We start from the raw sequence: 25,874 nt of genomic DNA on the forward strand, positions 1-25,874 counted from the left end.
AGATAGATAGATAGATAGATAGATAGGTAAAATAAAGATACAGTCCCAGTTGGTTGTGGTGGTTCATGCCTTTAGTCCCAGCACTGAGGAAGCAGAGGCAGGCAAATCTCTGTGGGTTGGAGGCCATCTTGATGTACATAGCAAGTTCCAGGCCGGGCAAGGCTACATAGTGAGACCCTGTCTCCCCCCCCCAAACAAAACAAAACAAAATAAATCAACAAACAATAAAAATAAGACACAGCCCTAGAGTAAATGTTGTCCAGATCATGGCCTCAGCTGTATCTAAATATTCACATTGCCCACCAACTGGCTAGAGATGGAGAGTGAGTGATTCTCTGGCTTTGTATAAAGTAGCTTTACAAAAATCAATAGAGTGATTATAATTATCAAGTGTATTACTGCAACAATATTAAGGACCATAAATCAAATGTGTCAGCTGAAAAATAATGATGATATTATGTACAAACAAGAAAGCCTGATATCATCTGAGGAAGTGGTCAGATTCTATTCTCAGGCTTTCTAAGTGCTGAAAATAAGTGGTTTCTCTCTGTGTTTTAGCATTACCCTTACAGCAGTTTGTCACAAGCCTTACAAAGCAAAACACACAATTTTGTAATCACTGACAGACAGTTGGAAGGGAGAAAAAAAAATCCAATCATGCTGAAAGATTTGGCTGGAATTGTCTCTACCGAAAAGCCTGGAGTTCATTTGTCAAGGCTGTATACTCCCACACAACACAAAAGAGCTGGGATGTTCCAGAACAGCTAAGGGCCTGCTATGCTAATTAATTTGTGTCTTAGAATGATAGAGTTGGATAGTCTACAGAAAGCACTGATTGCTCATGGGCTACCCACACTCTTCTCCCATCTCCCGTGAGGCCTGCATGTTCAGGCCCATGAAGCTTTCTCTCCTGGAGTTGCACATTCTACTCAGAGGCCAATTTTGATAGGTAGATCAGTTTTGTTACAGCCAGAAGGCATGGTGTCTGAATATTGCCTTCTTGTAGATAATACCTACATCTTCTCTTTTCCAAAGTACATGTCATTAGCTGTCTTTCCTATTTCACAATTCCCAGCCCCTTGCTTTATGGTCTGGGCTTCAGCAGACATGTGCCAGCATCCATCCCTTCCTTGAAGAGTAGTGCCTGCCCATGGAAGTGATCAGTGCAAGATGCAAATGAGCCAACATCTCCATAATTCCTAGTATTCCATATTGTGTGACTAATTAGTGTCCCTAGCTCCCATACCCTATTCCATTAATTTATTCATCCAGTGCTTACTGACATGTAGGTGCCAGGTACTGTACTGTGTAGAAGCTGTGGTTTATATAACCAGATGGTCATTGCAGACTAGTGCTTCCCTTTTCATAGGTGGAGGCTTCAGTCAAATAATACAAGTCTGATCTAGTCATGTGATGGCTCTTTGTTTTGCAAACCTACAGAACAAATAATAATGTCCTAGGGTTTTTTTTTTTTACAATAGACATTTGTATTAGTGACTTGTCTTGGTGCTATGACATAATTCCTCAAAAAATCAAAAAGCAACTTGAGGAAGGAAAGGCTTCGTTGGCTTACAGTGCCAGGGCATAGTCCAGCATGGTGAGGAAGTCACGGCACCAAGAGCTTGAGGCAGCTAATCATACGGTGTGTACCCATAACCAGGAAGCAGAGAATGATGAATGCTGGCCCTGTTTGCTTTCTCCTTTTTTATTTAGTACTAATGAAATGTTACTCCGCACATTTAGGGCACGTCTTCCTACTTTAACTAACCGAGTCAAGAAAATCCCTCACAGACGTGGTTCCTTTCTTAGGTGATTCTAAGTCTTGTCAAATGGACCATCAGTGTAAGCATTGCACGGCTGTAAACAAGTGAGATGATGCTTCTTGTGATTTTGATTTGGTTCCTCCGATGTTTAGTGAGACTGAGCATTATTTCATGTGTTTCTGCCATTCCCATGTCCATTACACTACTCTTTACAGTAACTAAAATATGGAATCATCCCAGTGGGTGGATAGATACAGAAAATATAGTGTGTTTACACAATGGAATACTACTCAGTCACAAAGCAATGAGATCTCCTGTGATCCTTCCTGTAGTGGGTAGCTGTTCCAGCTTTGATCTGGAGCCCTTAAGACCTGAGATCTGGATTTGCTGGTGCTCTTGGTTCCTGGATCCTGAACATTGGAGGTAGATTGAGCAGAGTTCTCCAGAGAACACTGCTGGACTGCGCTACACCTTCCCCAGACCCTGTAACCTCTCCCTTTACTTGTAAGTTACCCCACAAAATAAACCTCCCTTTTAACTATGTGAGTTGCCTTAATACTACAACCAATACCTTCCTATCTTAAAAATGATTTGCATCTGTTTTTTCCTGCTGTCTGATAATTCTCTAATATTCTTTCAGGCCCCAAATAAAAGCCACTCATCTGTGTGTTGGGGGTTGGGGGGGACAGAATGAAATCCTGTTATTTGACTCAATATGGTTGGAACTGCAGAAGATTATGCCAGATAATAAGCCATGCTAAAAAGACAGCTATCGTACATCATAGCTCACTTATGGAAACCCATAAGTCAGTGCCCATGGTTTAGAACCACACTTGCAGGAAGACAAGGGGATGAGGGACAGCAAACAATCAGAAGGACTCCTTGGGATATGGATAGTGTTACGAATAGAAAGATAGATGGACATGGTCAATGAATTGTATATGAATGTTTAGAAATAGAGTAAGACCCATGTGTGTACTATTAATGCTTTGATAATTCTAATAAAATACAACAAAAAGGGATTTTAAAAAACCATTGTTTTGGATATTCTTGCCACCAATACTTTGCCCATGTGATGATTTGAGGAAGAATGACCCCCAGAGGCTCATTACATTTGGATGCTCAGGGGTTGCAGTGGGTAGGACTGTTTGGGAAGGATTGAGAGATGTGGCCTTATTGGAGGAGGTGTGCCACTAGGGGTGGGCTTTGAGGTTTCCAAAGATTTGTGCCATTCTAGCTGTGCATCAGGATGTGAACTCATAGCTACTCCCATGCCATGCCTTTGCTCCACCATCACGGACTCTAACCCTCTGAAACCGGAAGCCCAATTAAATTCTTTATTTTGTAGGTTGCCTTGGCGGTGGTGTTTTATCACAGCCATAGAGAAGTAACTAAGACAACCTTCTTCCAGCTCCAGATGTCACACAATGGACAGCCTAGAGAGAGTACAAACTCTGGGCTCCTCTTGTGGATCACCAAACTCATAGTCATCAAAGAAAACTAGAGCTGAAATGGGATAAGAGAGGTATAGAGGAGAGAGGGGGGCTTTGAAAGAGTAACCAAATGTGTTAACATAGTCAAAGTACATTATATATGCATTAAAAGTCATAACGAGACTCCTGACACTATACTATTAGTGTATCCTAAAAAAGCTGTAAATGCACACTTTACCTAATTACTGTTGGGGGGTGTCAGTTGAGTTAAATAAGGAGTTGGGGATCTGTTCTCAGCGCTGAGCTTCTGTGTGTCATGTATTTGTCCTGTAGAATTAAAGCAATTACTGGCAGTATGGAATCAATTTGTAAACTCACAGGAGGACTTTTCTAATCCACAACAGTCCTCCAAACTGATATTTTTCATGTTTTTCCTTTGTTACTGACATTGCTACAAGCAGTGAGATTGTATTTCTACCATTCACTGTTGCTCCCCTGTGTACAAGTGTATCATGAGAAGCTTTGCCAAGGGTTCCTCAGGTTGAGTTGAAGTAATGAGGACACCTAAAGTCTATTAAGAACCTTACATGGATTGTGCTCTTTGATCCTCTACATGGCCTGACTAGGGAGGTAGTTTTAGTGTCTCCATCCTATGACTGAAAAAGAAACAAAGCTTAAAGGGGATACGTAAGTTTGGAAAAGCCATAGCAAGGAAGGAGAGGAGATACTAGGGATTCAGTCCCAGGTAGAAACACTTCAGGAACTTGTCACTCACTCAGCTGAATAGCTCTGAATTCCCCAGAGGGGCTGACATGAGAATGTGTGGGTCTTTATAACATCTGCATCTGTTTTCCCTGACGCCCAAGGATACTCCATCAGAACATCACTGCCTGGTTGCTAACTGATGTACCCAGGCCTCCTCAGCAGCTGTGTAGCCCTTGCAGCTGCCTCCTGTGTTTTTTTACTGGCATCTTTCTCTACAGTGTGGTCAGCATCCCAAGCACTGTGTGCCCTAAGACCAGGGCGTGGTGACTGGCATTCCCATTCTGGAAGATACCAGAACATCTCCTCTCAGCTGGGAGAGTGGAGCTCACCACTGAGTAGAGGGCTCAGAAGCAGTATAATCTCTCTCCTCCAAGGGGAGATATTCTTTTTCTCCTTTTCCAATTCTTGGGATTTCTTTTCATGCCCTTTTCAGCCAATGCCTCTCCCAGCTTCCCTGCATTCCTCTTTCCCTTGTATTTGCTTCTTTACCCCAGCTTCCTCATCTAGTTACACCACCCTTCTCTCCAAGGACCATTGCTGTTACACAGATCCAAGATTTGTGTTGTATCTGCTCATCACTCTAGCTACCCAGCACACACAGAAAATGCAGCCCTCCAGTCAACACGTACTCTCAGTGGAAATATATCTGCTCCCTAGTGGTTCAGGCTTTCTTTCCTCGGCCTCCTCAAACCATCCTTTTCAGAATAAATCTTAGATTCTTTCTACAATTTATCAGGGATGCTAGTTTATAGTGTTTCTAGTTTTGACAAGAAGAAGAACAGCATTTGTCCATGTCCAAGCCTTCTGCCTGAGAGATGGACCAGGGACCTCACCCATAGGCTCTTGCTATGGTCTGGTGTGCAATTCAGCAAGACACAAGGCTTAACCCCATTTACAGTGGAAAAGGCTATTCAGCAACCACTGCTGTGTTCTCAAGCTCCCAGGCTTGTTTATTTATTTATTTATTTATTTATTTATTTATTTATTTACTTCTTGAAACATCTGCAGACCATTCCAAGGATGAAGGATTCAAGAGTGTGGAGGGCCAGGCACTGTACCATTTAGCAGTATTACCTTTTGTACTTGAGATGGATGATCAGGTAGGTGACCCCTAAGGCCATCTAAATTTATTCTTTCCATTTTCATCTGGAAGTAGTTTGTAGGAACCAGAACTGAAAGCCAGCTTTCTGTCTGTCTTTAATATTTGAATCATAGTTTACTAGCATGCTATAAAATCGAATAAGGATAGATTAAACACTCTATATTCATGACTTGAGACATTAAAAGTACTTTCTAGTTTGTCTTAGTTACTTTTCTATTGCTTATTGTAAAACACCATGGCCAAGACAACATATAAAATAAAGAATTTAATTTGGGACTTATGGTTTCTGAGGGTTAGAATCCATGACCATCATTGTGGGGAGTATGGCAGCAGGAAGGCGTGGTTCTCTAGCAGTCTTAGTTAAGAGCCACATCTTGATCCATAAGTGGGAATTAGAAAGAATATTGAAAATGGCACAAATCTTTTGAAGCTTCAAAGCCCACCCCTAGTGACACACCTCCAACAAGACCACACCTCCTAATCCTTCCTAAACAGTTCCACCAACTGGAGATCAAATATTCAAACATATGAGCCTATGGGAGCCACCCTCATTCAAATTACCACAGTTCTTTCTTATTTGAAATGCTTTGTTTAGCACACTGTATAAGTTATGTCAAAGTCAATGTCATATGGTTTGAGCTTATAAAGTAAATGGGTAATATAGCCCTTAGTATGTGTGTTTGCTTCTGACACATTTCCATGTTAAAATCCTAGCACTCAGGGTTATGGTATTAGAAGACCAGGCCTTTTAGAAGAAACATTCCTGAATGAATGGCCTGATCAAAGAGGTTTCAAAGAGTTTCTTCATTCTTCTTCCCAGTGTGAGCACAGCTAGGAGGCATCATGTATACACTAAGTCTTTCAGTGACTTGACCTTGGGTTTTTCCACCTTTCAGAAATGTAGAAAACAAATGTCAGTTGTTTATAAATCAACCAAACTATGCAGTATTTTACTGTGTCAGCCTCAAACCCACACTCTATCCTTGAAAATCACTTGAAATAACAAGCATAGCTAAATATAGATATAATAACTATTTTATTTTAAAATCATGCACTTTAAAAATGGATCATCCAAGCTGGGCAGTGGTGGCACATACCTTTAGTCTCAGCACTTGAGAGGCAGAGGCAGGAGGATCTCTGTGAGTTGGAGGCCAGCCTGGTCTACAGAGCAAGTACCAGGGAAGGCTCCAAAGCTATACAGAGAAACCCTGTCTCAAAAAAACCAAAAAGAAAAAAAGGATCATTCACAAAACACCCTTCTCAAAAACAGGAGTGGGAAAGGTTGTCTCAGTGGGATTGCTTTAGAAATCACAGAGAAGGTAGAGGACAGACAGGAGATGAGGGCTGATGGGTTCCTAGCCCAGGTCTTTCACAAAGGTCCACTGAGACTCACAGGAAGCTGAGCATTGTGTGGGAGGGTCAGAGGACTTACGTAGAGGTAGGAAGAAGAAATTTGAATTCTAGCAGATGCTGAATACAGTGGGCCATGCCCATCATGCACCAATCAAATCAGAGCTTTATTAAATCTACCTCTTCATGGGTAAAAAGTTTCATTTTCGTTGAATTTCTTTTCTTCAGAATTTACTGGCTTTTCAAATAATGGGCTAGAGCAGTGGAGTAGATTACAAAAATAAGTGAAAAATCCATTGAATTTGGACTGCTGCAGGAGGTGGAATTTTCAGATGGTCCCCACCATCTCCCATCCCTTCTGTGATTACACTACATTACCTGGCAAAAGGGATGTTTCAGATGCAATTAAGGTTACCAATCAGCCAACCTTAGAAAGGATTACCCAGGTAGGCCTGACCTAATTACATGTGCTCTCTAAAGGCAGAGCTTTATCTGGCTGGCAGCAGAAGTCAGAGAGGTTTGAAACCCAAAAGGAATGAGGTGGGGGATGTTCTGTCTTGTGGAGTGGGAAGGGCCACACAGCTCAGCACCTGAAAAAGCTGTTGTCACTTAATACAGGCAGAGACTTTAGTTCCACAGTCTAGGAAAATGAATTCTGCCAGTACCTTGAGCAGGGCTGGATGAGAACTTTTCTTAGCAGGGAGATGGGGGTAGAATGAGCAGCATCTTAATTGCAATGGTATGTGACACTGAGCAGAAGATACAGCTACAAATCTTCCTAGGCTGACTCCTGGAAAAACAGTCATTCCTCAAGCATCTGTAGGATGGGTCCAGGACCCTGCAGGGACAAGCGCATAGATGCTCAAGTCTCTTATATAAAGTGGTATAGACTTTCCATGGCATCTGTAGGATGATTCCAGGACCCCACAAAAACAACAAGTGTGTGGATGCTCAAGTCTCTTATATAAAGTGGTACAGACTTTCCATGTAGTTTACCTCCTCTTTGGAATGCTTTACTTCAGACATGCTCTGCCTTGTGGTCTAGCCCATGGGCTACAAGTGTCCAGAACAGCTATGAATGTAGATGGAAACATCTTTCCTCAGTGTCAAAGGTGTGGAAACATCTTTAGTCAACTATGGATTACTTCACATAATACAGTGGTTCTCAGCCTTCCTAATGCTGAGACCCTTTAATACAGTTCCTCATGTTGTGGGGACCACCAACTATAAAATTATTTTCGTTGCTACTTTGTAACTGTAATTTTGCTACTGTTATGAATTGTAATGTAAATACCTGATATGCAGGATATCTGATAGGCGACCCCTGTGAAAGGGTCCTTCGACCCCCCCCCCCACAAAAGTCAAACAATTATCACAGTGTAAATATAAATACAGTGTAAATGTTCTGAATGCAACTGCCATGTTGTTTTGTTTAGTTAATAATGACAAGACAGACGTCTGTATGAGTTTAGTGCAGATGAAGTGGCATTTGGGATACTTTCAATTTGTAAGTGGGTGAATCGGAGGACAAGGAGCCCATGGGTACAGAAAGAGGACTGTGCTGTAGCAATCAGGAAGCTGCTAAGTTCGTGAAGATTTGTTATGTATAAGTAGAAAACAAAAATAAATATGTTCTGGGATCGCCTCTAAAATGAGTTGGAACTTTCGCAGGCCATTTTACACTTCTTTGGCTCTACTGGAAGGATGAGGCAGCCTTAAAGGCTTGACTCAATGGCAGCTTGGGTCTTAGGGTTCGCAGGAAACCTACACAGCACACTGACTATCACTACCAGAACGCACTGATTGTGACCAAGTCTCCTGGGATCCGGACCCCCCCGCTTGGCTGCCTGGAGACAATGGTTAGGTTACTCCAGTAGTATTAACAACTGGGACCCATATAGGCACTTTGACGATTGGTGCAATTTTAGTGGAATGCAAAGTCCTTAGTACTGTGCCTAGCACACAACAAATGCTTAATGAACAGTCGCTATTGGCACTCTTTAAAACAGGAAGACAGGTGTTAAAGGACCACGAAAGCAGGGAGACAAGGGGTTGTGTGGCAGGGGAAACAAAGTGGAAAGAGAAGAAAAACGTGTCTAAACGGAAGCCTGTGCTGTGGGTCCCACAGCTATTGCCGGCACTCAGCAGCCAAATTTTATTCATGGGAAAGCCTCCAAAGCACCTGCAGATACAGCAAGCAGCATTTTTTTTTCTTTCTGTGAAATAGATTGCGTCCTCGGGCTGTGTGTCAGTCACCCAAGGCCCGTTCAGTCTCTGCTCCTGTTTTGAATTTAATGTTCTGCCTAGCTCACTGAACCCAAGGCCACTCCAAAAGTGAAGCTGGGACTGCCTAAGATCAGAAGTGAAAGGCAGGGGAGAAAATGAAAGGGAGTCACGCGATCCATCTTTCGAACCTGACTTCCCTGGCGGTTCTTTTGGGCTTGGAAGAATGGCTGGCTCCCTTATGCAAGGCTCGTGTGTCCTCGGCAACGGTGCAAGCATGTCTGCTTGTTTATAGGAAACATGCCAAGGGAGAGGGAAGAAATCAAATCTCTCTGTTGAGATGATTTCCCCCTTAATAGACTTTAGGAAACACAGACGCAGGTAACAAGACAGTTGACGTCATTTATACTTTATGCCTATATGTTCCTAGATATAATTTGATTATAAAATGGAAGTGACCCAATGAGATTTAGGGGGTTTGTTGTTAGATTCCCAAATAGAATGTGAGTTGCATCTGTATGTGTGTATTCTCTTTTAAAATCTTGTGTTATATGGGCTCCATAGGTTCGTGTGTTTGAACACGTGGTCCCCAGGTGGGACCACACTTGGGAAGCTGTGGAGTCTTTAGGAGGTGGAGGACCCCTAAAGGAAGGGAGTAATTGGGCTACCCTGAGATTTGCTAGCTGGCCTCACTTCCTGTTCGCTGTGCTTCCTGTTCCACCAAGACTGAAGCAAGGAGTCCCAGCTGTATATTCCTTCCTCCGCGGAGGAGCCATGCTTTGTTCTGTGATGGACTGTTTTCTCCTCCAATTGCAAGACAAAATGAGCCCTTCCTCCTTGGAGTTGCTTCCCATTGGGTATTTGGTCGCATACAACAAGATAAATAAATACACTCTCTGTAAGATGTTAAATTGCTATTTTCTAGTTTTCAAACACTTTTCTTTCTAAAAAGGGGTATCTATACTGTGGATGGTAGACATAGCAATATTCACATATTTTTCTCAAAGGTCAACAAAGGCAGGAAAGAGAACTATACCTTTAGCATTTTCATCTTATATAAGTTTAATTTTTCACTTGGTATCATTCTTTAAATAATAAAAAGGCACCAGGAGCCATGGTTTGGTTCTTCCTTAGTTATCTTGAGCATCTGTGGATTTGTTGTCCTTGTGGGGACATCTCATGGATGCTGGGGAATGACTGTATCTCCAGGGGTCAACCTGGAAAGATTTGTAACTGTGCCTTTTCCTCAGCGTCTCAGAGGGCTGAAATCACGGTGCACTACTTCCATCCCCAGCTTGAGCTTTGTTTAGGAGCAGACATAGTAGTGTCCCATAAACACTTGGGGAAGAGATGAAATATTTCTGACTCTTACCTGAGAAGCGACTGGCCTGATGGAAGGGGAACCAGAATTCAACTCAAAGTCCAGGTACCACCACTTCCTGCTCCAGCAGAGGCACTTTTCTCGTGGGCTGATGTTCCCTGTGTGAAAAACAGGAGGACCGGTCTATTCCCTTCCTGTTCTCCCAAGTGTGATTGGAGTGAGTCAAGAGGACACTGGAGCAGGTCAGCAATGCTCTGATGAATGGACAGCTACACAACAAGGTGGATTTTTAGTGCATGCGTGGGTATGTGTGTGTGTGTGTGTGTGTGTGTGTGTGTGTGTGTGTGTGTGTGTGTTCCAGGCTGACTCCTTACATTTTTGACTAACTTTGTTTCCCCTATGTGGAAAAGCTATCAAAAGCACTCCATTAAACAAACAAGCAAAAGTCTCTCTTCTATTTCTTGAAAAGTCGATCTTTATCCACCAAGAATTATTTTAGAGGTAATTGCTACTCTAGGAACATGCATTGGTGTGAACATGTATGAATATTTGTGGATGTGCGATCAGCCCTCTATTTGTGTGAAAACTATGACCAAGAGAATAATCGGCTATTGAACAGAACAGTCGTGGGGCCTTCCTCTTTTGTGTTTTATATCTGAGAAGGAGGGCTGTGTGAGGTAGAACTGCCTCCGATTTCCAGCTGCTTTTGTCCTCGGGTATAAAGCAGGACAGACTTCAAGAGCAAAGGAGGAATGTGAAGGGTGAGAGTGAAAAGAATAACTCTTTGAAAACTAATGGCAAGTGATGAAAATAAGTTACCAAAAGACGGAGCACCTTTTGATACGGAGCAAGCTTTGATTCTGACAGCGCTGACTCTTGCTGGAGCAAGCACAGAGAGCTGAGAGCCTTGGCTATTTCAGTCCTTACATCCCTGCCCAGAAAACCCTGTTGGAACCAATTACCAGGCATTCTACAAATCTCTGCCATAGGCTCTGCCAAAGATGCCATCTGTTTCTACCCATACAGCTTTGGTCTACTGGTTTACTGACCTGTACAGGTACTGGTAGGATTCAGGAGTCTGACCCAGCCCACGTGCTTACACTCTATGCCTCAGGTTTATCCTAAAATGAGATGGTTTAGATAGCTAATGGCCTAGACGGATTGCAGTACATCCTGAAAATGAGGTCATGCAAGTTGTCAGCTCTCCAGTCTCTCCTGGGTAATGAGCTGCTGGGAAATGCATTGGATGGGTCTACCATCAAAGAAAACACAGGCAAATATATCATCTATTTACATCTGTGGCTTGTACCGGACCAGGGAGAAAAGCTATCAAAATGAAAAATTACAAAACATGATACTGTGAAACAGGGACGACGATGCTCCTGTCGTTTGGAATCAGGTCACTGGAGAGGGAGCCCAAGCTGCTTCTTCGACAAATCGCTTGAAGGTAAGGGGGAGTTACAAGCTTGGATATTCTAGTTTCAGATCATTTCTCAAATGCAATACATCAGTTCTCGTAAAACCTTTTGTTTGCTGAGGAAGATGAGACCGTCTCCCTTAAGGAACTGTCTGGGGGCGGACAAGATGGCTCAGTGGGTAGATCACTTGCCTTTTAAGCCAGGACCCTCATAAAGATGAAAGAGAAGGCCAGCCTCACAGTATATCATGCAAGGGCTTGGCGGGACCTGGAGAGAAACTTTTCAGCTACAAATGGCACAATGGCTGGGCAATTTTAATTAATATAAGCTGCTGAGTGATTATTTTATAAGTGGGCTGTGGGACTGTGGGGGGGGGGCTTGGTGGACCTGGAGAGAAACTTTTCAGCTACAATATTGTCTTTTGACCTCCATTCTTGTGTTGGTGGTGTGTGTCCACACATACATCACACATGGATTCATAACTTTTTTTTTTTTTTTTTTTGCTACTCACTTTGTAGCTCGGGCTGGCCTCGAACTCAAGGAGATCCACTTGGCTCTGTCTCCTGAGTGCTGGGATTAAAGGCATGTGCCACCACCACCCTGCCAATAACAAATTTTAAACAAAATAAATTATCTGGAAGGGGCTAAAGAAAAGATTGGAGATAAAACAAGGAAAGACGTGGGTAAGTCTACTGATCCACCTGCTCCCAGACCAGTCACTTGCTGTTACCGTCTTAATATCTATATATCCTTACCTATGAAAAATGTGAAGGCACATTTCCCTATGAAACGTCTCTATGGTCTACACCACAGTTTTGGAAATTGAAGAGGTAAGATTTGTAAAGATTTTTGAGCATCCTTCCTCACATGCCTGATAAACACACTGTGAGTCCTGCAGAGTCCGGTGGTCTGTTGTAATTACTCCATTTGTGGATTGCCAATGAAGGACTCATCTTTGAAACAATATCCAGACTCTAAAAACATTAGCATTCCGCGAGATGGCATCGACATTAATGGAAGTCCAGATCAAACAAAGGCATGCTTTTGCCTCCTTCCACGCCTCCCAGCTTCTGAGACTTACACTCTCTTGAGCCCTGTTTGGGGGCATTCATTATACCTCCTGGTATTCAGAGGGTATTTACAGTTTTTCCTTCAAATATCCACATTTCATACAGTCACCTTGAAAAACTTAGCTGGCAAATATTCTCTTCAACCCCACCAGTTATTTTAGGTTCCCCCTAAAATCCTTTTAATGATTTTTTTTTAAATTACAATCTCTGGTCTCATTATACATTTGTAAGACAAAATTACTCACCTAACTTCCTAGGACCACATTGGAGTATTAAAAATATGCATTTCAAATAGGAAGAGAATGGAATATGTAGTGGTATACTAAAAATATTTTTGAGACATGAAACCTTTACAAAACACTTAGATCTCTGTGAACTCAATTAAGAGTTTTCACATGTAGATCTCATCTATTTCTCCTTCACAGGGTTATCCATGTGTCCCTCCTAGGGTCTTTCCCTGTTAGTTAGCCTCTCTGGAGTTGTGGGTTGCAGTCTGGCCATCCCTTCCCTCACACTTATGAGTGAGTACATACTATGTCCTTCTGAGTCTGGGTTACCTCACTCAAGATGATATTTGCTAGATCCATCCATTTGCCTGCAAATTTCATGATATCATTGTTTTTTTTTACTGCAGAGTAGTACTCCATTGTGTATATGTGTCATATTTTCTTTATCCATTCTTCAGTTGAGGGGCATCTAGGTTGTTTCCAGGTTCTTGCTATTATGAATAATGCTGATATGAACATAGTTGAGCATGTGTTCTTGTGGTAAGATTGAGCATTCCTTGGGTATATGCCCAAGAGTGGTATAACTGGGTCTTGAGGAAGACTTATTCCCAATTTTCTGAGAAACCACCATACTGATTTCCAGAGTGACTGTACAAGTTTGCATTCCCACCAACAGTGGAGGAGTGTTCCCTTTCTTCACATCCTCTCCAACATAAGCTGTCTTCAGTGTTTTTTGATCTTAGCCATTCTGACAGGTGTAAGGTGGTATCTCAGAGTTATTTTGATTTGCATTTCCCTGATGACTAAGGATGTTGAGCAATTCCTTAAATGCCTTTCAGCCATTTGAGATTCTTCTGTTGAGAATTCTTGGCTAAGCTCTGTGGCCCATTTTTAAATTGGATTATTTAGTATTTTGATGTCTAGCTTTTTGAGTTCTTTATATAATTTGGAGACCAGCTGGGGGGGATGGCAGAGGGCGAGTAGTGGGGGATGAGAACATAGGGAAATGGGAGGGTCAAGCTGGAAGAGGGACAGAGTGGGAGGACAGGGAGGAAGATACCATGATAGATGAGGACATCATGGGAATAGGAAGAGGCAGGGTGCTGGGGAGGCTCTCAGGAATCCACAAGGTTGACCCCACCTTGGTCTGCTGGCAGTGGTCCAGAGGGTGCCTGGACCAGTCCACTCTGGTGACCAGCCTAGCAAATAACCTAGCTGTTATCATAGAGCCTTTGTCTAGTGACTGATGGAGGCAGATACAGACATCCATGGCCAGGCACCAGGCTGAGCTTCGGGAATCCAATTGATGAGAGAGAGGAGAAATACTGCAGGCAAGGGACGTCAAGATCATGATGGGAGGACATGCAGAGATGACTGGCCACAATAGTGGAAGCCCATGAACTGTGGACTGGTGGCTGTGGAGCCCCCATGGGACTGGACTAGGCTCTCTGGATACAGAAGACGGTTGATTGGCTCGAACTATTTGGGGGGCACCAAGGCAAGGCGATCAGGATCTGTCCCTGGTCTATGGGTAGGCTTCTGGAATCCAGTGCCTGTGGTGTGACACCTTGCACAGCTTTGGTGCAGTGGGAAGGGGCTTGGACCTGCCTAGGCTCAGTGTGCTGGGCTTTGCTGACTCCCCATGGGAGACCTCGATTTGGGGGATGTGGGGATGTGGAGTGGCTTGGGAAAGAGGGCTGGGGGACGAGAGGAGGGAGGAGGGAGGAGGGGGGGTCTGTGGATAGCATGTGGAGTGAGTAGAAAATTTCTTAATAAAGGAAAAAAAAAAAAAGAGTTTTCACATGGCTGACTCAGACCCTAAGTGAAGAAATTTGGCTAGAAACAGTGAGTACATTAAAAGTCCGAGCAGAGTTTGAAGACTTTAAGATTCGGGTGACAGAAAACCCAAACTGCAACTGTTTTGAGAAAATAATTTTCTTGAAAATAAAATTGTGTTTTTTTTCAGTAGCAACTGAAAACAAGGCTTACCTTTGGAAGATATAGAGTAAGGATGCATCACCTCACAGCCGTGAGCTTAGAAATATATGCCAGGATAATTGTTGCTTTTGTGTTATTATAGAGTCTTAGGTTGGGTATAATCAACATTTGTTTTATACACACTTGGTGGCTTTAATTGCTTACTGGAGTCACTCCCCACAGAATAAGCAGTGGATCTTCTGTATTATTAAAGTGGCTAATCTACATCACAGCTTTATCATCCTTTCTTGCCAATATGCTTAATGCCATTTCTCCCAAAAGAAACATTTGCATACTCTGAGTATGAAATGCAAGCCTTGGCCTATGAAGCTACAGTTGAGAAAAACTATGACTTTGCTCTTCTCCTTTGGAAGGCCCCGTTTGGAAGGAGCTTTGTTTTTTTTCTAGAATTACCCCCAGTTGTCCTCTGTGCCATCTGGAAAGTGGGAAGCTCTACTTACCAATGTGTTTGCTGATAGATGTAGAGTCCTGGAAATGATCAGCCTGAGATAATTGTGCAATCCTCTTTTGGTCCCTTTTCTCATCTAAAAGAGTAGAGTTTAGTTATAGCTTCTAGGACCCAAGCATCCCTTCAACACTCAAAAGCACGTGTGACCTGGCCCCTGTGCACAGCAAAGGCAGAATAGTGTCCTAGAGACAGGAAATGAGGAGTCAGAGTTATGGAAGGAGGCATGTCTGCTTTCCCGGCCTGTGCTGGTAACAAGGCCATAACCAATAAGAAGGAAAGTTATCTAGACTGAGAACTGGAGAGCTCGAGATAAACATCATAAACTTCAATGTTTATTTCTTTTTCATTGAGGCAACTGAGGCTGGTAACAAGGCCATAACCAATAAGAAGGAAAGTTATCTAGACTGAGAACTGGAGAGCTCGAGATAAACATCATAAACTTCAATGTTTATTTCTTTTTCATTGAGGCGACTGAGGCCCAAAGAAGTTAGGTGAAGTATTTGAAGCCTGCTAAGGGCATCTAGCATTGGTGATCCTTTTATTTTAAAATTTTTCATAATAAATGGCTTACATCATCTGTCTTGAAAGCTTTATTTATGAGTTACTATGAGAGTAGGAAAGTATTCTATTTGCAACTCACCAGCTAACCAAACAACCTAAATCTTGGTGGATGTGTGAGCATAGTACAATGTATCTATGGCCTCCTTTTGGCTTAGAGATGGGAGAGGCTCTGCCTAAGGATCTGGGTGCATCATCAGCATCATGTAGAGTCTTGTGCTTCCCATGAAGTGTATTTACTGCTTCATCAGAATCACTGAGCAGAGGGTAAGCACAGACAGCTGGAAGAGTATGCATCCTCACCATCATGGAATTAGCAATGTCTATGCATAGCTCTCGTCCATGCCTGTGCATCATCGTTCTTCACATTTACAGAAAGTTGTATGTTCTCATACCTCAACTGGGTCTCATTTCTTATAAAAGGGCCTATGAGACTCAGACAACCTGTCTAAGAAGTTGTCTTATTGGGTTAAAACTATATACATATTCACTGCCCTGAGTTAGAAAGTCCTGAAATAATTTTTCTTATGATTCAAGACATACCCCAAACTGTCTAGTAAGAAGAAGTGCCATGAACACTTTTGTGAATACTGTAGCAGAGGCATCATCAATTCTGAAGTATTGACTGGTAGGGATTCATACATAATTCATATACTATGGAGAAAGCCTTAGGGAAAAGGCTCTGCTCCCTCCTCTGCCTCATTTTCTCCCTCCCCCATTTCTGTCTGTATGTATATATTTAGATCAAAAGTTAAACCATCACAGGAGAGAAAATATGGATAAGAGAATTTGATTTGATTTACTATATTCTTGTTTCAGAGTGATTAATTTTTGAAGAACTCCATAAAGCCACAATAGCCCGTCTTGAACAGCTGTCTGAGCAGATGGGAGAATGTGAGAGAACACTCTGCTGGTGGCTGAGGGCTGAAGCGAGAGAGGCAGGCTCATCCTAGAAGGAATTTATAACTCATTAATTCCAATAGGAATTCTGCAATTCTCCCTTAGGCACCTCCCATTTCCTCAAAGTAAACAACTCTTTTCTTCTTTCTTTCCTTGAATGAGAATCTTCACTGTGCTAATGCTGTCTCATTGAACTCTGTGTAAAGGCAGCTCACAGTGTAGTTTCCTGTGATGTTAAGACCCGAGACTGGAAGGAGGCTTTGCTGCTCATTGCTCCGTTATCATCAGAGCTTCTTTGTTTTCGTTTAAGAAGAAATGCTTCAGGCTGAAGAGATGTCAGTGCAGGGGTGGGGATGATAATGAGTGTTACGGTTTAGTGTTCCTTTCTAGCCTACTGAGTGTGATAGGGTTGAACTTCTCCGGATGCTGAGAGCCTCCTCTCACTCAGACAGTCCATGGGAGGAAAGATGTGTGGCTGCCACGAGGGGAGGAAAGGAAGGAGGGAGATAAACAGACGTACTCTCAAGAATTATGGTGGAAAATAGATTCACTCAGGAGGTTTGGCTTTATCTACACTGCTTAAAATTATCGACCTCCAGGTATTAGAAAGTAAAATAGCTAGTCAATTTTCCTCAGCTTGAATCTTAATCTTTCATATGACATTACGTTGTGATAAATGGCTATTGGAAGGACTGAACTTTGTGTCTGGCTTATTGTATATTTATTACTTCTAAATAATTGGTGAACTGTACTCCCGCCCCTCAACTGAAACACACTAAATATTTTATGTATTCTGCATTTGAAAATGGAAGGGCTCACATGAGTTCTAAGAAAACAAAACCCTGGATCATTTCCTAAAGTTGATAATAACAACAATATTATGTGATCATTATAGTCATTTGTAAATATAAGCATGATAAATGCAGCAGCTGCCCGCATGACCTGAGGGGACTGCTGCATTTTTATTAATGAGGCAAATGGCTCACTGCAGCACTTGTGATAATGTAAGCTCTGCCTGGTCATGACCTGTTAATTGATCAGAAAACGTAAGCAGAGTAAATATAAATAAGATCTTCCCCCGCTATAACTTAAGAACTACTTGATTGCCTCTCCTATGAGGTTATTGGTTATTGACTCCAGTGCAGAAATGGATGTTCATCTGGAAACTTCATTCTCAGAAGAGAACTTTGATGCCCCAGGTACCACAGTACACTTCCAAATGATGCTCAGACCGTTTCTTTCTTGCAACTTCTGTTTCGTGACTTATTTTAGTCTATTCATTCATACAAGCCTACCATTATTCATGGCATGACGACAGAAAACTTAATGTAGTTATTTGGCTGAGCCTTGTTGCATCTTGCATGTAACTATATAACTTCTTTCACATTATGCTGCAGTAAAAATGTAGACACTGCATTTTAGCTAAATGAAAATCAATAGAAAATATGAGGCTGGATTTTGTGGGTATCGGAAGACTCCAGAAAAGAGAGTTTTCTGTAGTCTGCCAGAGAGTTCCAAATGCGGACAGTAGTATTCTGAAGTGCTAACAACTGCAGAGCACTGGGAGTCCTGAGGGCAGGTTTCCCTTGTACCTGCACTCAGATGAGGAGGGAGAGATGGGAAATTTCCTCCTGGAGCACCTAGGTCCTTTTTCTCCCTCTTCCTCCCAAATTGGAAGTTGTCTGCAGCCCTCTCTGAGATAGTTCTTTTCATGGTCTGTGTGCTGAGGTAAGTGACGGGTTCAGTGGTGCTCTGTGTCATCATTGGGCTAGGGCTCCCACTCTGCAATTCAAGCAAGAGCTGTGAGAATGCACCCACAATGGAGAAAACAATGCTGCTTGAAGCAAGTTAATGTTTTTTCTTTAAGTCAGATATTATGAACAAAACTGGCTTTTTCTTTTCTTTTCTTTTTTTTCTTTTCTTTTCTCTTGTCTCTTTGCCCTTTGGGGACCCACCACCCAGCTCTCAAAAGAAATACATAGAGACTTATTCTTGCTTATGAATGCCCAGCCTTAGCTTGGCTTATTTCTAGCCAGCTTTTCTTACCTTAAATTATCCCATCTACATTTTGCCTCTGGGCTTTTAGCTTTCTCTATTCTATATTCCTTTCATTCCTACTTACTCTGTGGCTGGTTGTGTGGCTGGGTGGCTGGCCCCTGGAGTCCTCTCTCCTCCTTTTCTCATTCTGCTCTCTCTTTCTATTTCTTCTCTCTGCCTGCCAGCCCCAGCTATTTTTCTCTCCTTCCTAGCTATTGGCTGTTCAGACCAATCAGGTGTTTTAGACAGGCAAAGTAACACAGCTTTACAGAGTTAAACAAATGCAACATACAATAATACAACACATCTTTGCATCATTAAACAAATATTCCACAGCATAAATGAATGTAACACAACTTTAAACTGATATTCCACAACACAAAACTGCATCCATTCATGGAAATGGGAAATGTGTTGTCTACTGACTCTGTGCTGGTTACTTTTTGTCCACTTTACCCAAACTAGTCACCTGGGAAGAGGGAAACGCAGTTGAGGAATTGCCTCCACCGGATTGGCTCATAGGTGTGTCCGTGGAACATTTTCTTGAGTGATTATTGACACAGAAGGTCCCAGCTCACTGTGGGTGGTGCCAGCCTTGGGCAAACGGTTCTGGGTTGTGTACAGGAAAGGTAGCTGAGCAAGCCATGGAGAGCAAGCATGCAAGAAGTATTTTTATGCAGTCTGTGCTTCGGTCAGGTCTGTGTCCTGACTTCCCTCCATGATGGACTGTGACATGGAAGTACAAGTCAAATTAACCCTTTCCTCCCCCCAGCTTGGTTTTAGTCCTGGTGTTTGTCACAACAACATAGAGAAAATCAGGAGAGAAGCAAGTAAGCAGAAGCACCCACCTCTTCAGTCCTGAAGTCCCCTTTATTCTGGCTGTGCCACCTTTCCCTGCCAAGCTGGCGATGGGCCCTGCTGAATACAGAATGTTTATTATGTCTTCCAGTGTGAAAATGCTCTCCTAAGTGTGGTGTGCACACTGCTGATTGAATCCTAATAGCAACTGATCAAGACGCATTATCCCATAATACATGTGAGAAAACAGGCCAAGGAGCACCATCATCTGTCAAAGGAAAAACAGCCAGTAGGAATTAAAGTCAGGTCTTCCACTCCCAGCAGTTCGGAGCCTAAATTCCTCAATATATTATAAAGCCTCTCTTGTACCATGTTAGTCCTACAAGATTAAAAACAACCATCAAAGGCTTCAAACACGAGGCATGCGAGAGAACTGATGTCCACTACACTCTGATACTGAATTTATAAGGTTACTAAGAAAGATGTAGGCTGGTCTGAGAATGTCTCTCAACAATCCTTAGAGCCCATATGAGCTTTGAGAGGGAGGTGCCTAGTGCATCTGGTCAGTTTCAGAGACTTCCTGTGTGGGAGCCCACAGTGACCCCGGTTTGTGGCTTGATTTCATCTTGACTCAAGGTCAGAGACTTCAAGCTTGTCCTTGCTCTTTAAGGCTGGATAATGAGATGTTTGGCCAAAGGTGTGGTTACCAGATGTCTTACTCTTCGAGGCCAAATAACAAGATGTTTGGCCAAAGGTGTGCTTATCAGATGTCTTGAGAATTAAGGAGGTGTTTACACTTGTTTGTTCCTTGAACCATGGTGTCCTTGAGAGGGGTCTTTTGCCCCTCTTACTTTGGGTATAAAAAGGCTGTGAGAAATAAACTTGGGGATGCTGTGTTTTGATTCAGAACCCTCCCAAATCTATCCTGTGTCCCTGGCTCTGTTTTTCACTAGCTGTTTTTTTTCTCAATCCTCACTTCCCTATTCAGGACTGTTCGACAGATCAGGCAGGATGTGACATTCCTGAAGCTTTTAAGCTGTTTACTTCTTGAGTTTTAACAACCTGTCCAACAGGGCAGGATATTTCACCTTCCTTTAGAATATCCTATGATGAACAAGCTTCCATGCAAAATGGAATGTTTCATCTCAAAGGAAATTGCCACAAAACAGATGCCCAACCAGAAACCTTATTTCAGATACTTGGTGCTGGAGATGTCTTTCTTTATGCTGTGAATGTGTGATAAATAAAACACTGATTGGCCAGTAGCCAGGCAGGAAGTATAGTATAGGCAGGATAAGCAGAGAGGAGAATGTTGGGAACAGGAAGGCTGAGTCAGGAGACTCCAACCTGCTATCCAGGGAGCAGCATGTAATGGCACAAGGTAAAGCCACAGAACACTTGGCAACACATAGATTAACAGAAATGGGCTGAGTTTAAATGTAAGAGCTAGTCAGTGGTAGGCCTGAGCTAATGGCCGAGCAGTTTTAATTAATATAAGCTTCTGAGTGATTATTTTATAATTGACCACAGGGTCTATGGGGCTGGGCAGGACCAGAGAAAACTTCAGCTATCACTTGGTGTGTTCCAACTTAAACCTCCAACCTCTAATCTTATCATAAAGAAACACGGGGTGGCTTCGTAGGGGTTTCTCTGTCTGTCTCTAGCTCCTTCTTCTGAATTTGTTCTCACAAGGCAGTTACTCCGACCCAAGGTGTGTTCATTCATTTGCCAGCTAAATGGCATAAGAAGAAAGTAAGCTGTGTGCAAGCACTCATCTCTTTCTGCTTCTTGATACAATGGGACCTTATATCCCTCCTGCCATGTCTTCTCTAGTGTGATGGGTGTACCCTCAGACTGGGAGCCCAAACACTCTTTCTCTAAATTACTTTTCTTAGATACTTGTCATAGCAACAAGAAAGCAATAACATACTATCTTAGAGTCATAGCTAAGGGGCCTATAATAAAAGGAGGTTAATGAAAGAAAACCATACATGTTTACTTAGCAAAATTTTTACATGCTGTAGGAGCCTTCTTAAGGAAATGAAGATATGTGGAATTGGGAAGAAGGGTCAGCAGTTAAAAGTATGTACTGCTCTTCCAGAGGGTCTACCTTCAGTTCCCAGAACCCACATTGGGTAGCTCACAACCACATGTAACTTCAGCAGCTACAGGGGATCTGACATCTTCATCTGACCCTGTAGACTCCTGCACTCATGCAAAACTACCCACAAATAAACATACACACATCATTAAAAATAAAAGTAAATAAGCCGGGCATTGGTGGTGCACGCCTTTAATCCCAGCACTCAGGAGGCAGAGCCAGGCGGATCTCTGTGAGTTCGAGGCCAGCCTGGGCTACCAAGTGAGCTCCAGGAAAGGCGCAAAGCTATACAAAGAAACCCCGTCTTGAAAAAAACCAAAAAAAAAAAAAGTAATTAAAAAAAGAAAAAGAAAAGAAATGAAGACCCACCTGGATATGGTAGCATGTGACTATAATGCCAGCATTTGGGAGGAAGAGGCAGGAGGATCTCAAGCCTGAGGTTTTCCTGACTACACAGCAAACCCTATCTAGAATGAATGAATGAATAAGCAAATAAATAAATAAATACTCAAAGAAAGCATCAGATAAACCTGAGCCTCATCTTTAAGGGGGTTCAATGGAGAGTGGACAGTTCTACAGAAACCAGTCAGGACAGAACATGTCTGAGCTAAAAATAAGCGACTAGGGAAAGCTTTGTATTGGAGAAAAGGATGACCGTTTGCTTCCAGGTAGACAAACTCTCAGGTGGAAATCAGCGATTTTTCCCAGGATTTATAGTTGGCTTCAGCACAGAAGGACAGGAGGAAGGTCTGGTTTTGTTGTTTCCTCAAATTCCTTCAGCTCAAAAATATTCTGCCAGTGTGCTGTCCTTTCAGGGGAAGGATGTCCTAGGCCATCAATGTCCATACCGTTTGCACCAGTCCCGGTGTCCATGGCTGACAGTGTGTGGTGACAGCGTCCCTGGGCTCCATCATGCAGGTTATATCCTTTAACTCTTACACTTTTGACAGGCGCTAAGATAAAATTTGATACATCAAGGAAGCTTGCCTGTCTCTTCATGTTAAGAGCTATTTGCATTTTTCTTTTTGTGAACAGTCAGTTCAGATTCTTTGCCCATTTTTTCTACTAGACTGGTTTTCCTCCCTTAATTTGGGAGAATTCTGAATATAATAGGAAAATTATGTTATTTTTGTCAGCTTATGTAAAGGACAAATATATTGCCTCTCTTTGTCTTTGTAGGTGGTGTATGCAGGTGCAGGTCACATGTGAGACCAGAGACTGACATTGAAATGTCCTTCTTTTTCACTCTTCCCTTTATTTTCTGACAGTCTCTCGCTGCAACTGGAGCTCACCATCTCATCTAGACTGGCTGGCCAGTGAGTCCCCAGGGTTCACTTGTTTATGTCACTCAGCTCTGGGGTTACAGGTATCACCACACCGTGCTGAGTCTTTTTGTTTGTTTTGTTTTGCATTTTTGAGAAAACATCTCGCTTTGTAGCTCATCTTTTGACATGGGTGCTGGGGATTGAAACTCAGGTTCTCAAGTCACACAGCAAATGCCACCTACCATTGAGCCACCTCCCCCAAACTCTGGTTTACCTTTTTATATTTTTTTCTTTTTATTTTCTTTTGATAGGCAGATATATCTTTTGAGGAGTATGTAAAATATATATTTGCCTTTTAAATTTTTTATTTTGAACCAGGACTTTACTATGTAGCTCTAATTGTCCTGGAAATCTTCATATAGACCAGGCTGGCCTTGAACTCACGGAGATCTGCCTCCCTCTGCTCCCTGAGTGCTGGGATTAAAGCTGTGTGCCACTATGACCTGACTACTCTTTTTGTTTGTTTTGTTTGCATTTTTGAGACAACATCTTACTTTGTAGCTCAGGCTGGCCCCTAGAACTCACTATCTAGGTCACATTGGCTCTGAATACCTAGCAATCCTTGTACCTCACCCTGGAGGCTGGGATTACAGTGTGGGTCACCACACCTGACCTGTATTAGTCTTTAATTCAGAGCACTATGGCCTTTCTTAAATGCAAAGTTTGAAATTGTTGGGGGGAAAGCCAAAAAACCTGGACAGAGTTCACATAAAATTTGTGGATTTTAACCTGTTCTAGTGTGTGATATATTTTCCCTAAAGAAATTGATTTCCGCACAGTATGGTACCTGAGACTGCCAAGGTTAGTGGCCTGGACCTGGCTACACAGTAGGATTTAAGCCTGTGGGGTTGTATAGCCAAAGGATATTTATCACAGATCTTGGGAAGGTGCCCCCTCGCCTTGGGAGCCATTCTGCATTCTGGCTAAGCTTTCAGCCAAATGTTCATTCTGGGGAGCAAGAGATGAAAAAGGGAAAAAAAACACTTGACTTAAAGAGAACTCTGCCAGCAAAAGAGGAATCCTATTTTCTCTAAGAAAAGCCTTTGCAAGAGGTTTCAAACAAGTTGGTTTTATTGTTAAAAACCCAGAATTCCCCTCCGAGATTGTAATCATCACAATAATGATAAAATGCTTCACATACATTTAAAATTAAACCCCTGCAACACCCTTGTAAGCTAGATATTATCAAAATTTCATTCTGTAGCCCTTGTGAGGCTTGGAAATGCACAGCAACTTACCCGGGATGATGGAGATGAAGGGATATGGTAGCAAGTCAGTCAATCCCTTCTGAGTTTTAGGACCAGGCCTTTTTACAGCCATAGCCACCTCTTGAGTTATAAAGAGGCTTGTTTAGTTTTTGCAAAATCTAGTTGCCTTAACCAAGCAATTTAGCTTTGAGCAGAAAACATTTGTGTTTCTGTGCCCACCGATGTTGTCAAAAAACCCTGGGTGTTTTTTGTGTTGGTTTAGAAATAGAAATAAGCAAGTCACTCTGGATGTTTTCTGTCCACATTTGAGTCACACCAAGATGAGTCTGTGTCCCTCCATGCTTAGTAAAACATAAGGCATAGACAGACAGCCTTCATAAACTCAGCTTCCACATCTAGACCTGACAAGGTCATTTTATTTTTGTTTGTTTTTTTTAAAGAGGGAGGCATAAAGTTGGGTGGGTAGGGAGGTGAGGAGGAGCTAGGAGGAATCAAGGAAGAGGAAAACATCATCAAAATATATTGTATGGAAACATTTTTTTTCTCATTAAAAACACCTACATGAAAAAATTCCTTTGTACTAAACATTGTAGATTTTTATTCTTGTTATTATTCCCCAAATAACACACCATAACAATATTAATGTGGTATTTCTACTATATTAGATATTATGCACTATCTAGAAAGGTTTTACAGCATCTGTATAAGTTATGAATGAATGTTATGTCATCTTACACAGGGCTTGAACATCCATGGATTTTAATAATTATGGGGTCCTTGAATCTGTTCCCTCGCATATAGGGGTGATGCTAGAGTAATAGGAATATAGATGTCTGTCTAACATACAATTATCATTTCCTTTGGTTATAAACCCAGTAGAGAGACTGCGGGATTATACCACATTGCAGTTACAAGTTGCTTTTCTGAGGAAATTTCATGCTCTTTTCTGTAAGGGCTGGATTAATTTACATTCAAGTATTTCCTTCCCCCATCCTTGCCTGAACTTCTTAACTTCAGACTTTTAGGAGGGTATATTGAGACATCAACATGCCTTTGTTTCTTACTCACTATATGTTGATTTTTTTTCATGTATCTGTTGATCATTCAGATGTCCTCTGTGGTGGTTTGAAAGAAAATGGCTCCCAAAGAGAATGGCAGTATTAGAAGGTATGGCTTTGTTGGCATAGGTATGGTCTTGTTGGAGGAAGTGTGTCACTGTAGAGGTGGGCTTTGAGGTCTCATATATGCTCAAGCCATACTCAGTGAGACAGACTACCTCCTGTTGCCCATGCAAGATACAGAACTCTCAGATACCTCTCCAGCACCATGTCTGTCTGCCTGCTGCCTGTTCCACCATGATGATAATGGACTAAACCCCTGAAAATGTAAGCTGCCACCTCAATTAAATGTTTTCCTTTATAAGAGTTGCCATGGTCGTGGTGTCTCTTCACAGCAATAGAAACCCTAACTAAAACAGAAGTTGGTTATTAGGAGTGGGGTATTGCTGTGACAGGCCAGACCATGTTTTTGTTTGAAGGAATATGGATCTTGGGACAGTGGATTAGAAAAGCAGTTGAGCTCTTCAAGTGAAGCTTAATGGTACATCCTAGTAGAAGCATGGAAGACATAGTTGCTGAGGAGGTTTGAACTGTGAGGGGCTGGCTCAAGATGTTTCAGAGGATAAGAATATTAATGGGTGGCCTAGAGATCATTCTTGTGAAATTTTGGTGAAGAATGTGACTGCTTTTTACCCTTGTCCAAAGAGTCTACCCTAGGCTAAAGTGAAGAGTTCTGGATTAATTCCATTGGAAGAGGAAATCTCAAAACAG

Source organism: Peromyscus leucopus, chromosome 16_21 (genome assembly GCF_004664715.2).
Source record: "Peromyscus leucopus breed LL Stock chromosome 16_21, UCI_PerLeu_2.1, whole genome shotgun sequence".
Classification (NCBI taxonomy): Eukaryota; Metazoa; Chordata; class Mammalia; order Rodentia; family Cricetidae; genus Peromyscus; species Peromyscus leucopus.